At 43.6% G+C, this 15,488-nt stretch overlaps 1 pseudogene; it reads left to right on the top strand.

The window, feature by feature from the left end:
* The window catches only part of LOC103259327, a 17,184-nt pseudogene extending 2,328 nt beyond the window's left edge, over positions 1–14,856 (top strand).
* The last annotated feature ends 632 nt before the right edge of the window (positions 14,857–15,488 follow it).

Raw genomic sequence — 15,488 nt, 5'->3', positions numbered from 1 at the left:
TCGAGGTTGCGGTGGCCGGGAGCGGCCACCACACTCCAGTCTGGGTGACAGAGTGAGACTCCAACTCAAAAAAAAAAAAAAAAAAGATTTGACTTTGAGTGAGGTGGCTGGCTTCTTTTGGCTGAAGACAGTTCCCAAGGGGGCCTGGCATCTAGAGGAATAAGTGTCCTGTTCCTGAACACAGCACACCATAGCATATCTGTCCTTGATTCAAGGGAATCTTGAGAGTAGAGATTCTGGGGAGATGGGGTTTTGAAAGGTTTTACTATTCATTAAGAGCATACTCCTTATTTACTGCTTTCTCATTTTCTCTAAAGCCTAAGCAAATATTTAAATTTCTTTCAATGATGTCTTTTTCATTTTTATTGAATTGCTTTTACTTTGGATTGACCCAGTGCAGAGATTGGGCCACATAGGACCAATTTTAAATTGAGGTTAAATAAATTTTGGAATGGAATTAACTGTGATAGTGACTGAGAAAGGAAAGATATATAAACATAAGATTTACTAGAAAAAGAAGGCACAGGCAGGTTTGGTTCCAGATCACCACAGTAAAGCAAATATTACAATAAAGTCAGTCACACAAATATTTCTGTTTTCCAGTGCCTGTAAAATTATGTTGATACTATACTGCAGTCTATTGTTCAATAGCATAATGTCTATTGTTCAATAGCATAATGTCTAAAAAATGTATGTACCTGAGTGGGTGCGGTGGTTTACGCCTATAATCCCAGCACTTTGGGAGGCCAGGTAGGAGGATTGCCTGAGTTCATGGGTTCAAGACCAGCCTGGACAACTTGGTGAGACCTCATCTCTACAATAAATTAAAAAATTAGCTGGACGTGGTGGCACATGCCTGTAGTTCCAGCTACTTGGAAGGCTGAGGTGGAAAGATTGCCTGGACCCAGCAAGTTGAGGCTGCAGTGACCGTGAGTGTGCCACTGCACTCCAGCCGGGTCAACAAAGTGAGATTCCAACTCAAAAAAAAAGTATATACCTTAATTAAAAAATGCTTTATTGCTAAAAAATTCCTAATGATTATGTAAGCCTTCAGCAAGTCATAATTTGTTTGCTGCTAGAATGTCTTGCCTTGGCGTTGATGGCTGCTGACTGATCAGGTGGCCATTGCTGAAGGTTGGCGTGGCTAAGGCAGTTTTCTAAAATAACACAACGATGAAGTTTGCCATATCAATTGACTCTTCCTTTCATGAAAAATCTCTCTGTTTGACAGCATTTTACTCACAGTAGAACTTTCATAATTGGAGTCAGTCCTCTCAAACCCTGCCACTGCTTTGTCAACTAAGTGTATGTAATATTCTAAATCCTTTCTTGTAATTTCAGCAATGTTCACAGCATCTTCCACAGAAGTAGATTTCATCTCAAAACCACTTTCTTTTTTCATCCAAAAGAAGTATCCTCTCATCCATTCAAACTTTATCATGAATTACAGCAATTCAATCTTCTCTTCGGGCTCCACTTTGAATTCTAGTTCTCTCACTATTTCCACCATATATGACTTCCTTCACTGAAGTCTTTTTTCTCTCTCTCTTTTGAGACGGGCTGCCCAGGCTGGTCTTGAATGGGCTCAAGCAGTCCTCCTATTTCAGCCTCTCAAGTAGCTGGGATCACAGCTGTGTGCCACCGTGCCCAGCCTCCACTGAAGTCTTGAACCCCTCCCTCAAAGCCATCCATGATGCTTGGAATCAACTTCTTCCAAACACTTGTTAATTCCTATCTTTGTGGAATTGTTTTGTATACTGGTCTTCATGACAATAAACAATAATAAAGAAAAAAATCCACATATGTATTGGAAATCCTTTGGCCACAGATTGCCACCCTGGATTGCCCCAGGAAAGAGGACTGGCATTTACTGACCCATTATATTCCAAGCACCGATGCATTCTCTTCTCCATATGCACAACCACCCTATGAGACTGATGGTCCTTCTATTTTTCAGAAAAAACAGTCCAGGCTTGGGAAGGTAGGAAGATACACAGTTAAGGAGGAAAGCTAAGGTTTTTTTCTCAATCTCTCCAAAACTCACATCCTTCCTTGGTTTATTCTGCCTTCTAGAGAGCAGGGACTGTGGGTAACACATCTTCTTCTTGTTTTCTGTGCCCCTTGCAGGGGTGAACATTCAATACGTGTTACTAATTTATTTTGTTATAGTTTTGTTTACTGAAACTAGAGCAGAAAGCACTGTCATGACTTGAATTACTCTAATTCCACGCGTCTTGGCTGGATGCACTCCGTAACTATTCCTAGAATGTCTTTAGCTTGATCTGAACCTGATCTGAGAACATTAGACATGCTTTGAGCATGAACCTGAGTCAGCAGAGCACAGAAACCTGTGCTATGTACCATGAAGTCCCTCAAAGGTATGTAGTCATTAATACCACATCATATGCGAGGTAATAGCTGGGAAGGCTGAGCATTTTGTGAGGCTGATGACCTCAGGTGCCCGTGAAGTTCCTCTGATTTGGCCCAAACTGAAGTCAAACTCTAAAGGGTGGCCATGTGGTGCTTCTTTCTAGGGTTTCCTAGAGTCGGAACTATACATTTTGTTGAAGTCATGCCCTTTATTGCACCTGGAGTTTGGGCAGGACCTCGTCAGCAGAGAGCAGGGCCAGAGGGAGAACCCAGCAGCCCTTGGGCTGTGCCCGGTGGCTGTCTGTGGGGTTCAGGGTGTGGTCACTTTTACTTTACATGCTACCTCTGTGTTTGAAATTTTATTAGGAATGTTTTTTAATTAGAAAAAAACAAAACACATTGTAAAGCAAATACATACAAGAAAACTACCACCACAACAAATCAAAATGCAATTCTGTGTTATCTTAGTGTGCCATTTATGTTTGCCTTTAGATCTTACAAAATACCACGAGTGAAAAACTGGCCCGGAAAATTCACAAAACCTTACAGCGAATCACAGCAGGATCGATTGTGAATGAGGACATGGCAGAATTCATTCTATTGCTCAGTTATGGCTTGGTCAGTGAAAACCTTCCCCTGTTAACAGAAAAGGAAAAGTAAGCTTGAAAATAAGTAAATACATAAATAAACGATCCTTTAGTTCCTTGTTTCTGATAGGCCATTTAGTGGGTTGTTTTAATAATTCACTTTAGTTAAAAAAAAAAAAAATAGCCGGGCTCAGTGGCTCAGCCTGTAATCCCACGCCTTTGGGAGGCTGAGGTGAGTGGATTGCCTGAGCCCGCGGGTTCGAGACCCGCCTGGGCAGGCGAGACCTCATCTCTACAATAAATCAAAAAATCAGCCGGGCGTGGTGGCACATGCCTATAATTCTGGCTACTCGGAAGGCTGAGGCGGAAGGATCGCCGGAGCCCAGCAGGTCGAGGCTGCGGTGGCCGGGAGCGGCCACTGCACTCCAATCTGGGCGACAGAGTGAGGCTCCAACTCAAAAAAAAAAAGCATATGTGTATGTGTGCATGTTCACCTGAGTTACAAGATGGCACTGTTTGGTGATACATTTAGATATGAGGTGGTTTTTCTTATGAAAGAAGCACCTGTGACAGTAGCCAGTTGTTTTGCCACTTCTCTGGTACCATTTTGTTTTAAATATTTATTGAACCACAGCGAGGATGGATTTTAAGTGTATATCTCTTATTCTGATAAAACAGAGATTTAGACCTGAAAATATGTTAAAATGCCTCAAGTGTTAGTAAACTTCCTTTGCATTTTGCTTCTGTGGTCTAAGCACAACTCCTTGGAGTGTGTTTTCAGAATCAAGCAGAGTTCATCTTTGCTTGACTGTGAGTTCCTCAGTCTGAACTCTGTTTCTGAGGGTTGTCCTAGTAGCCTGGGTCAGTAACCTAATCACCTCTTCCGTGTCTTACGGTTATGGAAAATGCCAGAGGAAACAGCATATTATGTAGCACTGGCCCCTCGTGACCTTAGAGGGCCACAGTCACGTTTTGGAGTGCAGCTGACGGTGTGCTTTTCCCTGTTTTTGTTTCCTGTGACTAACAGAAATCCAGCAGCCCTACCACCAGATCCACAGCTCCCACCCAGAGCTGCCTTCTGCACCCCTCCCCTTCAGCTTGAGGTGGGCAGAAAGCTGTTGTGAGCAGGAAAACCAACATGCACGTATTCACTGAGTCTGGGCTTCGGGTGATGAGAATTAATCTTAAAATGAGACTTGCCTTCAGGGAGGCCCCCTTTCTGTCCTGCTGGATTTCCAGGACTGCTCCCTTTCACTAGATATGCCTTACTGTAAATCAATTAGAGCTGTTGATTAAGGTGCATTGGCTCATTCACCAGTTATCCCATCCAGTACTTTGATGCTAAAACTGTCCCAGAATTAACAATTCTGACCTAATATTTATTAGGGTTTACTATTAGCTGGGCGTGGTAGTGCGCACCTGTAGTTCCAGCTACCTGGAAGGCTGAGGCGGAAGGATCGCCGGAGCCCAGCAGGTCGAGGCTGCGATGGCTGGGAGCGGCCACTGCACTCCAGTCTGGGCGTCAGAGTGAGACTCCAACTCAAAAATAAAAATAAAAAATATTAGGGTTTACTGTTGCTTTGCTTGTGAACATGGCTAAAGTACTTTGAACAGTTTTAAAAGATGAGCTTTCAAAAATACAAATCTGAGCATTTTCCTTTTTAAAACCCTTCATTGGCTCCCATTTTCCCAGGAGAGTGCCAGTTCTTCATTTGGGCATCAGGACCCTGGCCTCACATCACACCACTCCAACACACATTCCCGCCACGCTGACTTCCCGTCTAGAAAGCCAGCATGCACTCCTTCCTGGGACCTCACACCTCTTCTTCCCTTTACCAAATCCCTGAAAAACTCGCTAGGTACCTGCACTTATACTTCATTTTCTTGGAGTCTGTCTTTCTGGCTAAGAGCCGTCAAGACAGCAACTAACAAGGATAGCTGCGTGATGCACATTTGTGTACCTAACCCTGAATTGTACCCTAAATTTTTAAAATAAAAATGTTTTAAGAAGACAGTAACTGTGCCTGTCTTGGTCATTGCTGTGTCCTACCTCCTGAGCCAATGTTTGGAGTGAAGTAGGCGCTGAAGAAAAGCACTTAGCGTCTCAGCTGTGCTGTGAGCCCCCACCATCTTGACCTGCTGAGACCCTCCCAGGCCATTTGCCATGTCTTAAAAATTGTTATCACTTCAGCTGGGTGCAGTAGCTCAAGCCTGTAATCCCAGCACTTGGGGAGGCCGAGGTAAGAGAATTGACCAAGTTCAGGGGTTCACAACCCACCTGGGCAACTTGGTAAGACCTTGTTTCTACAATAAATCAAAAAATTAGCCAGGCATGGTAGCGTGTACCTATAGTTCCTGCTACCTGGAAGGCTGAGGCAGAAGGATAATCTTTGCCCAGCAGGTCGAGGCTGCAGTGGCTGTGAGTGTGCCCCTGTACCCCAGCCTGGCCAACATGGTGAGACTCCAACTCAAAAAAAAAAAAATTGTTACCACTTCAAATAGAAGTATCTGAACATTTCTTGTGTGTCTCTTAAAACCATGTCACGTTTTTCTAACTCATCTGGTCTTACGGTCAACTGACGGGACATATGGTTTTCAAACCTTTGAGCTGCTGCATCTGAGTCTGAAGACATCAAAGATCAAGTCCTCAAGCAAAGGAGCTCTGGAAATGTTGGATCCCTTTGTGCCACTCCCCGTAGACTGCCTGGCTTCCATGGACGTGAAGGTGAGCCTCAATTTGCAGTTGGTATTGGAGCCTCCATTCCTTCACAAGGGCTGTGTTGTGCAGAACACTTGGAACTTACTCCTAGGTTCATGCTTCATGAGGTGATTGCGTTTTTAAAGGGATTTATGACCTCATGAACACCCATTATTCCCTCCAGTAAATTGCTTCCCATTTAACAATTCCATCTTTAGACAACCCCAACAGTTTTGAAAGCTCTCCTGGGTAAATGTTTTCTTTCTTTTTTTTTTCCTGAGTTGGAGTCTCACTCGGTCACCCAGACTGGAGTGCAGTGGTCGCTCCTGGCCACCGCAGCCTCGACCTGCTGGGCTCCGGTGATCCTTCCCCCTCGGCCTTTCAAGTAGCTGGAACTACAGGCGAGCGCTACCACACCTGGCTAATTTTTTTATTTATTTTGGAGAGGAGGTCTCGCCAAGTTGCCCAGGTGGGTTTTGAACCCGCGGGCTCAGGCAATCCACTCACCTCGGCCTCCCAAGGCACGGGATTATAGGCTGAGCCACTGAGCCCGGCCGGTAAATGCTTTCATTGGATCCTCACAACAACTCCATGGGGGTGAGTGGTGTCCCCAGGCCCAACATCATCCTCTTTGTCACGGTCACCACGTCACTGCTACCGCTTTGTGCTATGAATCCTAAAGACGCTCTCTCTAATCCCGACAACAATCCCAGCGGCATCTATTCTTAATGTTCCTGTTTTATAGATGAGAACACGAGGGCCTGGACCAGGCCCAGATCTAGGCTGTGAACCTAGGCCGGTCGGGCTCCAACACCCACACATCTCCCATCACCTGCCTGTTAATGAAGGTGCTGAGAGGTTCAGTGACATCTCTAGAGTCTAACAGCATGTGTCTCCAAGCCGGGGTACCAGCCCAGGCCTTTCTGATTCCCAGGATCCTCCTTGTATGTCTTCATCTAATCCAGCCCGGTGAAGACCTGCCAGGAGCAGAGCAGGAAGGGTTGGGTCCGAGCTCAGCTGACAGAGTCTTGTATCTCCCAGATGAATCACTTGGTTCCACATACTTTTTCCGTATCTGCTACATAGCACTTAACTATATTAAATGATATTGTTTTCATGCTTAATTTCTGAGTCAGCTATCTGCTGCTTAAGTGCAGAGATGGTGTCACTTTTATCTTTGTATGTATAATACCCAGTGGAGTGCCTTGTATACATAACACAAGCTTAGTAAGAGTGGATTGCATTGACGTAACATTCTAGAAAGTAGAAAAGAATTTTCCAAAACCATAAAATTGGCCAGTCACCCAAATCATTAGCCCCATGTCGGTCAAAGTACGTGAAGCCCTTTGGATTTGCTTTGGTCTACCTTCATTATTAAGGCTAAGCATTAAGTTCCACAGCAGGGGCGTGGGAAGCATCTTTACACTTCAGATGCAACTTTCAGAGTGGCCTGGGCACAGCTTCTTACTTATTCAACTCAGGGATCTGTAGAGTCTGCACAGCCTCAGGTGCAGGATCGCTGGACTGGGTGGCATGCTGGTTTTGTGTGGTCGTGTTTCCTGGTGATCACAGGTGCCTTACAGTGCCTGATCTGGGTCTTGAAGTTCCCTCTGCCTTCCATCAAAGCAAAAGCAGAACAGCTGATGAAGCACCTCTTCCTTCTACTGAAGGACTATGCAAAGCTCGGGGCTGTCAGGGGCCAGAACTTCCACCTGGTGGTCAATTGTTTCAAGGTGGATGTCTTCTCGTGCCCTTAGAGGAAGCCAGGGCCAGGATTAACATCAGAGTCAGTAGCATTGGACAAGACTTGAGGCTGACGGCTGGCCTCTTGTGTGGAAAGGGACAGCTGTGGGCTGTATTTCGTGCTTGTCACATCACGGATCCTGATGGGTGGGCTTTTAGCTTCATTTGGGAAGTGAATTCATGGGATGTGCTGGCTTCTAACTTCATTTGTACCTTGCAGTGTGTGACCATACTTGTCCAGAAAGTCTAGGCTTACCAGATAACTGAAAAACAGTTCCAGGTTTTACTGGTATATGCTGAGGAGAACATCTGTGATACTTCAAGACAAGCCACAGCCTTTGGTCTTCTGAAGGTATGCTGTCACCAGTGTTAGCTGTTACAGCTGACCAGTTTCATGGCAGATATTAGAGGAGTGTGGAACATAGTGTTTGGAGTAGCTGTAGACTTCTGGAATAAAGTGATTCATCACAATTATTATGCTTCTGGTGAGTCAGTTACAAGCTAGCACATCCACTTATGAAAATGTTTAAACATGAGCATTACAGTAACATTTCCTGGGGAATCTGTACAAGTAGAAGTACTCTATTTTTATTTACCATATGACATTGCTGTTTTTCCTTAGTGTGGTAAAATGTACATAACATAAAATTCACCATTTTAAAAAAAAATTGCCAGGCATGGTGGTCCACACCTATAATCCCCGCACTTTGGGAGGTAGAGGCGAGAGGCTTGCCTGAGCTCTCGGGTTCAAGACCAGACTGAGCAACATGGCAAGACCTCATCTCTACAATAAAAATCAAAAAATTAGCCAGGCATGGTGGCGCCTACCTGTGGCTCCAGCTATTTGGAAGGCTGAGGTGGAAGGATCACTTGAGCCCAACAGGTTGAGACTGCGGTGGCCGTGAGCATGCCACTGCACTCTAGCCTGGGTAACAGAGTGAGACTCTGACTCAAAAAAAAAAGAAAAATTACCATTTTAACCCTTTTAAGTATATGCTTAAGTGTGTATTCTTTATGTTTTAAATATATGTTTAAGTGTATATTCTTTTTCTTTTGAAGGTATTTTCATGTCTTTGAAAAGTGCCTGCAACTACTTAACATCAAGTCTACTTCGACTCGTCTGCAGTGAAACACGTGAAATGAGCCTGTCTTTTCCTTTTGTGTTTTAGGCTATTTTATTCAGAAAGTTGTTGGTTCTAGAAATTGATGATGTCATGAGGAAAGTATCCAAGCTGGCCATTTCTGCACAAAGCAAGACTGCCAGAGTTCACGGCAGACAGGTTTGTAGAGAGAGCTGCTCCCCAGACAGGCGGGCCGTCTGTGGCTATGACAGAGATGCCAGCGCTGGCTGAATTCTGAAGACAACTTCGTGTTGTGTTGTTGCTTTATTCTGAGACTCAGGCATCCTAGTGCAGGTCAGGGAAGGCTTTCCTGGGGGTGGATAGGTAAGAAACAAAGTGAAGGAAGAATGGGGTGTGGCCTTCCCAGTGAGGGGTGGGAAAGGTGTGAGGGACTGTCAAGGAGGGGGAGAGCTTGGCCGGTCAGGCACTCCATGCAGGAGAGTGGGCCCAGGTGGGATCTGGTCGGGCAGCTCCTTGTGGTCTTTGTCCTAAGAGTAGTGAGGATCTGTTGAAACTCTGAGGCAGAACAATAACTGAATCAGAGTCGTGCACACGTTTGGGCTTCCCTGATCTGAGGTACAGATGGTACCGAGAGATCTGACCTGGAGACACAAGCTCAGGGTAAGAAATAGGATGAAGGGAGTGTGTGCCTAGTACTTGACACACATGCCCTCTGTTGAGAAAAAGCCTCCACAAGAAACATTCCTGCTGGGCTCAGTGGCTCAGCCTGTAATCCCGCACCTTGGGAGGCCGAGGTGAGTGGATTGCCTGAGCCTGTGAGTTTGAGACCCGCCTGGGCAACTTGGCGAGACCTCATCTCCACAATAAATCAAAAATTAGCCAGGCATGGTAGCACGCGCCTGTTGTTCCAGCTATGTGGAAGGCTGAGGCGGAAGGATCGCCGGAGCCCAGCAGGTCGAGGCTGCGGTGGTCGGGAGCGGCCACTGCACTCCAGTCTGGGTGACAGAGTGAGACTCCAACTCAAAAAAAAAAGAGAGACATATTCCTGCTTCACTAGGGAGAATGCAGTCCTTGGAAAGTTTATATTGTCTCTTGGCTCTCACAGATTCTTAATAAAGGAGGCAGAATGCTGTCGTAGTCTGAAAGCGCAGCCTTATACACACACTAAGTATGGGATGTGGTGTTGTCACATGAGCGAGTTACTTATTCTCTCTGAACCAACTTCATTCTCTTCAACTGTAATTTTTTAAAAGTATTACTATTACTAGTAGTAGTAGTAGTAGTATTGAGACATGGTGTTACTATGTTGCCCAGGATGGTCTCGAATGCCTGGCCTTGAGCAATCCTCCTGCCTTGACCTCCCAATGTGCTGGGATTACAGGCATGAGCCACCACATCCAGCCTTCTCTTTCACTGTAAAACGAAGTATTATCACATACTTTCTAAGGGGGTGATGAGATATAACTGAGAGACATATTGTTATTCTTGTTCAAGGGGAGACACAGGGTGAACCACAGTCCATACTCAGTCCACTGCACCACCTGTCACAGAGAGATCAGCTTTCAACATGCGGGCTCAGATTTGGAGTCTTAAACAACCATGCCAGTGGTGTGCCAGGACTTGATGCAGTCAGGCTCGTAGGGCGGGACCTGCATACACAATGTGGGAGAAAAAGTGTCAGAGTTGTTGTTGACTTAGGCAGACTTTGCTGGAATCCACTGGAAAGCCTGACTGACTGCCCTTCTGAAGGGTTTTTATGACCTACCAGCATGTCCCAGAAAGCAGCTTAGGAACCAGCAGTCCTGGAGACAGGACCCACATAATCATCTATGTGACTTTTGTTCCTAGGTTTTTCTGAAATACATTCTTGACTATCCTCTGGGTGACAAATTGAGGCCAAAGTTGGAATTCATGCTCGCTCAACTGAAGTAAGCTTAAGCCATTACCTCTGCAGGGGTGAAGGGTAGTTTCTTCTTTCCATTTAATACAGTGGCTTTTGAGCCGGGCTCGGTGGCTCAGGCTGTAATCCCGCGCCTTTGGGAGGCTGAGTTGAGTGGATTGCCTGAGCCTGCGGGTTCGAGACCCACCTGGGCAACTTGGCAAGACTTCATCTCTACAATAAATCAAAAATTAGCCGGGCGTGGCAGCGCGCACCTGTAGTTCCAGCTACGTGGAAGGCTGAGGTGGAAGGATCGCCGGAGCCCGGCAGGTATAGGCTGCGGTGGTCGGGAGCGGCCACTGCACTCCAGTCTGGGTGACAGAGTGAGACTCCAACTCAAAAAAAAATACAGTGGCTGTCTTGCAAAGAATGAGGCCTGGACACAGTGTCACTCTCTCTCAGTGTCTTGGTTATCAGACACTGCTTGTCTTCATACAGCAGTTCTGTGATTTGCTTTTCAATTTAATCTGACCATTGAGTGTCATAAGACTCTACTTAGAGGAATGTTGAAAATCTAACAAAATTGCTTTTCAACTGCACAGTAGCTTAATGGATATGTGCAGGCATTAAATTTGGGGAAACAGAGCATTTTCCATTGTTTAAGAAGACTGACACCTTGATACAATTTCAAAATTTAAAATAATTACTGGTAATTTAGAAGGAACTAGCAAGCCTGTCCAATGTCCTTGCCCTAGTTATGAGCATGAGACTGGGAGAGAATTCGCCCTGGAAATGATCGCCTATCTCTTTGACGCGTTTCCTCAGATACTGTGATCCCACACAAGCTCTTCAGCCATTTCCCCACGAGCCCTCCTTTATTGGATCCTCTGTGGGAATCCCATTCTGAGTGTGCTCACAATCCTCTTTTAGGGGCTATTCGATGAGAACTGTGGAATGTTCTTTATTCCTCTTTGTCTAATGACAGTGAATGATGACTCTGCCATGTGCAAAAAGATGGCATCCATGACAATCAAATCCCTACTCAGTAAAATCAGCCTCGAGAAGAAAGATTGGCTGTTTGAGATGGTTACCACCTGATTTGGAGCAAAGAGGGTAACCATTGCTTTAGTCATAGTTCAGTGACAAGTCTTAGCTTTTGGTGTTCATACTTTAAATATCGATATATGTTGCACATTGTTGAATTAGTTTTTCCCAAATAGCTTTATTTTTATCTGACTATGCAAATAACATATTCTAATAAGTATGCAAAGCAATAGAAAGTAAAATTATCTGTATTCCTGGAACATTATTGTTAGCAAAGTACTCTACAGCATGAATGAATCATAATTTACGTAACCAGTCCCTCTTGATTTGTTTCCACATTTTCCTTATTACACTTATGTAATGTGATTTTTATCACTGTATCCACTTGCTGACTGTGCCCCAGGATCACTGGCCATCTTTGTAGATATAAACAACTGCGTCCTTTGTTAATAATTATCTCATTGCCGGGTTCAGTGGCTCAGCCTGTAATCCCGCGCCTTTGGGAGGCTGAGGTGAGTGGATTGCCTGAGCCCACGGGTTCGAGACCCTCCTGGGCAGCAAGACCTCATCTCTACAATAAATCAAAAAAATTAGCCAGGCGTGGTAGTGCGTGCCTGTAGTTCCAGCTACTTGGAAGGCTGAGGCGGAAGGATCGCCGGCGCCCAGTAGGTATAGGCTGCGGTGGCCGGGAGCGGCCACTGCACTCCAGTCTGGGCGACAGAGTGAGAATCCAACTCAAAAAATAATAATAATTATTATTATCTCATTGAATACCCACATACTGTGGAGTGGTGGTTGAGGATGAACTTCTTTCCATTTCTTTTTGTTTAAATTTAAAATGGAAAAAACAGGGCTAGGTGCAGTGTCTCAAGCCTGTAATCCCAGCACTTTGAGAGGTTGAAGCAAGAGGATTTCCTGAGCTCAAGGGTTCGAGACCAGCCTGGGCAACTTGGTGAGACCTCGTCTCTACAATAAATCAAAAATAAATAAATAAATAAGCTGAGGGTGGTAGCATGTGCCCATAGTTCCAGCTACTTGGAAGGCTGAGATGGCAGGCTTGTCTGAGCCCAGCAGGTTGAGGCTGCGGTGGCCATAAGCATGCCACTGCACTCTAGCCTGGGCGACAGAATGAGACCCCAACTCAAAAAAACAATAAAGAAAATGGAAAAAACACATTAAAGTACTCACTGGATAATGATCACAATAAATGCCACCTTTTAGACTGTTGCTCTCGGGTGTGAAGATTCAGCACATGGTGTAAGTCGGTCACCAAAGCTCCGGGTCAAACAGATTTCCAGCATCAGAAAGACGTGTATTTATTGTCTCTGAATGCTGAGGACAAAATAATGCCCACCTTCATTTTCCACATGTTCCTGATATTGCCTTGTGGTGGCTTGTTTTTGGTAGAGCTTAAACAGGCAACTTGCTGCCCTGGTCTGTGGCCTATTTGTGGAAAGTGAAAGAGTTGACCTTGGGAGAAGACTTGGGACTGTCCTTCCTGTGATTGTAAAGGAAATCGATCCTAAAACTTCCAAGATGTAAGTAATTTGCTAGGGAATAAGATTTTTACAGCTTAGTTGAGGTGGGAGAGCTAATAAATTAAAAATTACTTATGCTCGATAAATGTTGCTTATCAATAAAAGCAAAGTTGCAGTGCATTTGGAACTTCTTTTAAAATGAAGTTATTACAGTAAGTTATCTTACTTTAAGATTGAAGTTTCTCAACGAGAGGAGTCTGGCCCCCAGGGGACATTTGGCAGTGTCTAGAGATATGTTGGTTGTCACATCCGGAGGGCAGAGGCCCGGATGCTGCTAGATGCCCTGTGAAAGACGGTGGCGCCAGTGAGACTCAACACCCTTTGAGGCCAAGAGATTTATTAGAGCAGCGGCTACGGAGAGAGGGAAGAGGGTCTGTAACCACCTGGTAGGGAAGGGGGAGTGAGAGAGCGACAGCGAGTGAGGTCTGTATTTATCGGTTGCGAGGGGGCGACCAGTGCGAGGAGGAGGTGGAGGAGGAGGAGGAGGAGGAGGAGAAGGAGAAGGAGAAGAAGAAGAAGAAGAAGAAGAAGAAGAAGAAGAAGAAGAAGAAGAAGAAACTGGTGCTCAGTTTTGTGTTCCAGGAATCCCCAGGGTCCAAGTCAAGCAGCTGCAGCACCAGTTGCTCCACCAGGAGATCCCTGGCCACTTGCTTCTGAGCTCTCACTCAGTCACTCATATACCCACTTACCAGCATATACACAAAATTTTCCATATACTCAGTCACTCATGCTGGAACTCACATAGTCTGACTGGCTCAGTCACCATATTTCTTCACCACCTCTCTCTTATGATTTCCAATTTGACCAGTTGGTTGTTTAAAAGCATATTGTTTAACTTCCACATTTGTAAAATTTTCAGTTTTTCTTCCAGTTTCACTCTGTTACAATAGGAAAAAAATGCTTTGTATGGTTTTAATATTTTTAAATTTATTAAAAAATTTTTTGTGGCCAAGTATATGATCAATTTTGGAGGATGTTCTAAATGCACTTGAGAAAGATATATCCTGCTGTTATGAAGTTCAGTGCTCTGCATATGCCTGTTAGGACCACCAATTTTTTATAGTGTTTTTCAAGTACATTATTTTCTTGCTGATCTTTTGACTTGTTTCAATTCATTATTAAAAGTTGGGTATTGAAGTTTCCAACTATTCTTTTGGAGCTGTCTGTTTTCAATTATATCAATATTTTCTTTATATAATTTGGAACTAATGTCTGGTGCCTATATGTTTATATAATTGCTATATCTTCTTAGTGACTTGATGGTCTAACCAATATATAATGTCCTTCATTTATTGTAACATTTTTAAATCAAAGTCTATATTGGCTGATGTTAGTAAAGTTACCTCAGCTGTTTTGATTACTATTTGCTTAGAATATATTTTCACCCTTTTACTTTCAACCTGTGTGATTGTAGATTTAGAATTTGTTTCTTATAGAAACCATACAGTTGGATGCTATTTTAAAGTCCATTCTGTCAGTCTATATTCTTTGATTGAAGAATTATATCTACTTACATTTAAAGTAATTGCTATATGGAATGAGTAACTTTTGCCATTTTTCTATTTATTTTCTGTGTGTCTTACAGATTTTTTGTTCCACATTTCCTTTGTTACTGAATTCCTTTTTGTTTAGCTGATATTTTGTAGTGTTAAATATTGGCTCTGTTCTTACTTCCTTTTGTATATACTGTATTGATATTTCCTTTGTAGTTTCCTTGGGTATTATATAATATATAGGCAGATCAAAAAACCAAGCAAACAAACAAAAAAAGAATTAGTATTTGTAGGGCTGGCCCCTTGTAGTACACTCAGAATTTGTTCCTCCAGGTCAAACTATCAACCAAAGTTTTTATCTGGAAGTTTTGAGAAGGTTGTGCCACGATTTGTGGAAAAACATCCCAAGTTATGGCCAACAGGTAACTGGTTCTTTCAGCATGATAACACACCTGCTCACACCAAGCTGAGAGCTCAGTAGTTTTTGACCAAATATAGTATGATCCCCATACCCCACCCTCCCTATTCACCTGATCTTGCACCAAGCTACTTTTTTTCTCCCCCGATGAACAATGTGCTCAAAGGGAAACCTTTTGCAATGTGGAAGTAGTGGGAAAAAATAGCAGAACTCAAAATTGATGAGTTCAAAAACTGTTTCAAGCAGTCTAAAAAGTGTCTCAATAAGTATGTTGCATCAAAACAGAGAGTACCTTGAAGATGACTGAAGTTTAAACATGCAAAAATAAATACACATTTTTTAATAAATAAATTCCAATTTAGAGGAGTCCAACTTAATTTCAGTTGCTTACAAAATCTCTACTTCTATTCAACTCTGATCTTCTCCCCAACTTTGTTATTGATGTCACCTTTATATTGTTATTGTTATTTATATGTTATTGATTATACCTTTATATATTGTGTATCCACAAACAGATTTATAATTACTTGTATGCTTGTCTTTTAAATCTTGTAGAAAATTTAAAAGAAAAACATAGACATTCAAATCACAATTACATCAACACCGGCTTTTATATTTGCCCATGTATTACCATCA

This window comes from Carlito syrichta, unplaced genomic scaffold (genome assembly GCF_000164805.1).
Source record: "Carlito syrichta isolate Samal-C Ts95f unplaced genomic scaffold, Tarsius_syrichta-2.0.1 Scaffold302604, whole genome shotgun sequence".
Taxonomy (NCBI): Eukaryota; Metazoa; Chordata; class Mammalia; order Primates; family Tarsiidae; genus Carlito; species Carlito syrichta.
This window is presented reverse-complemented; position numbering and strand designations above follow the sequence as displayed.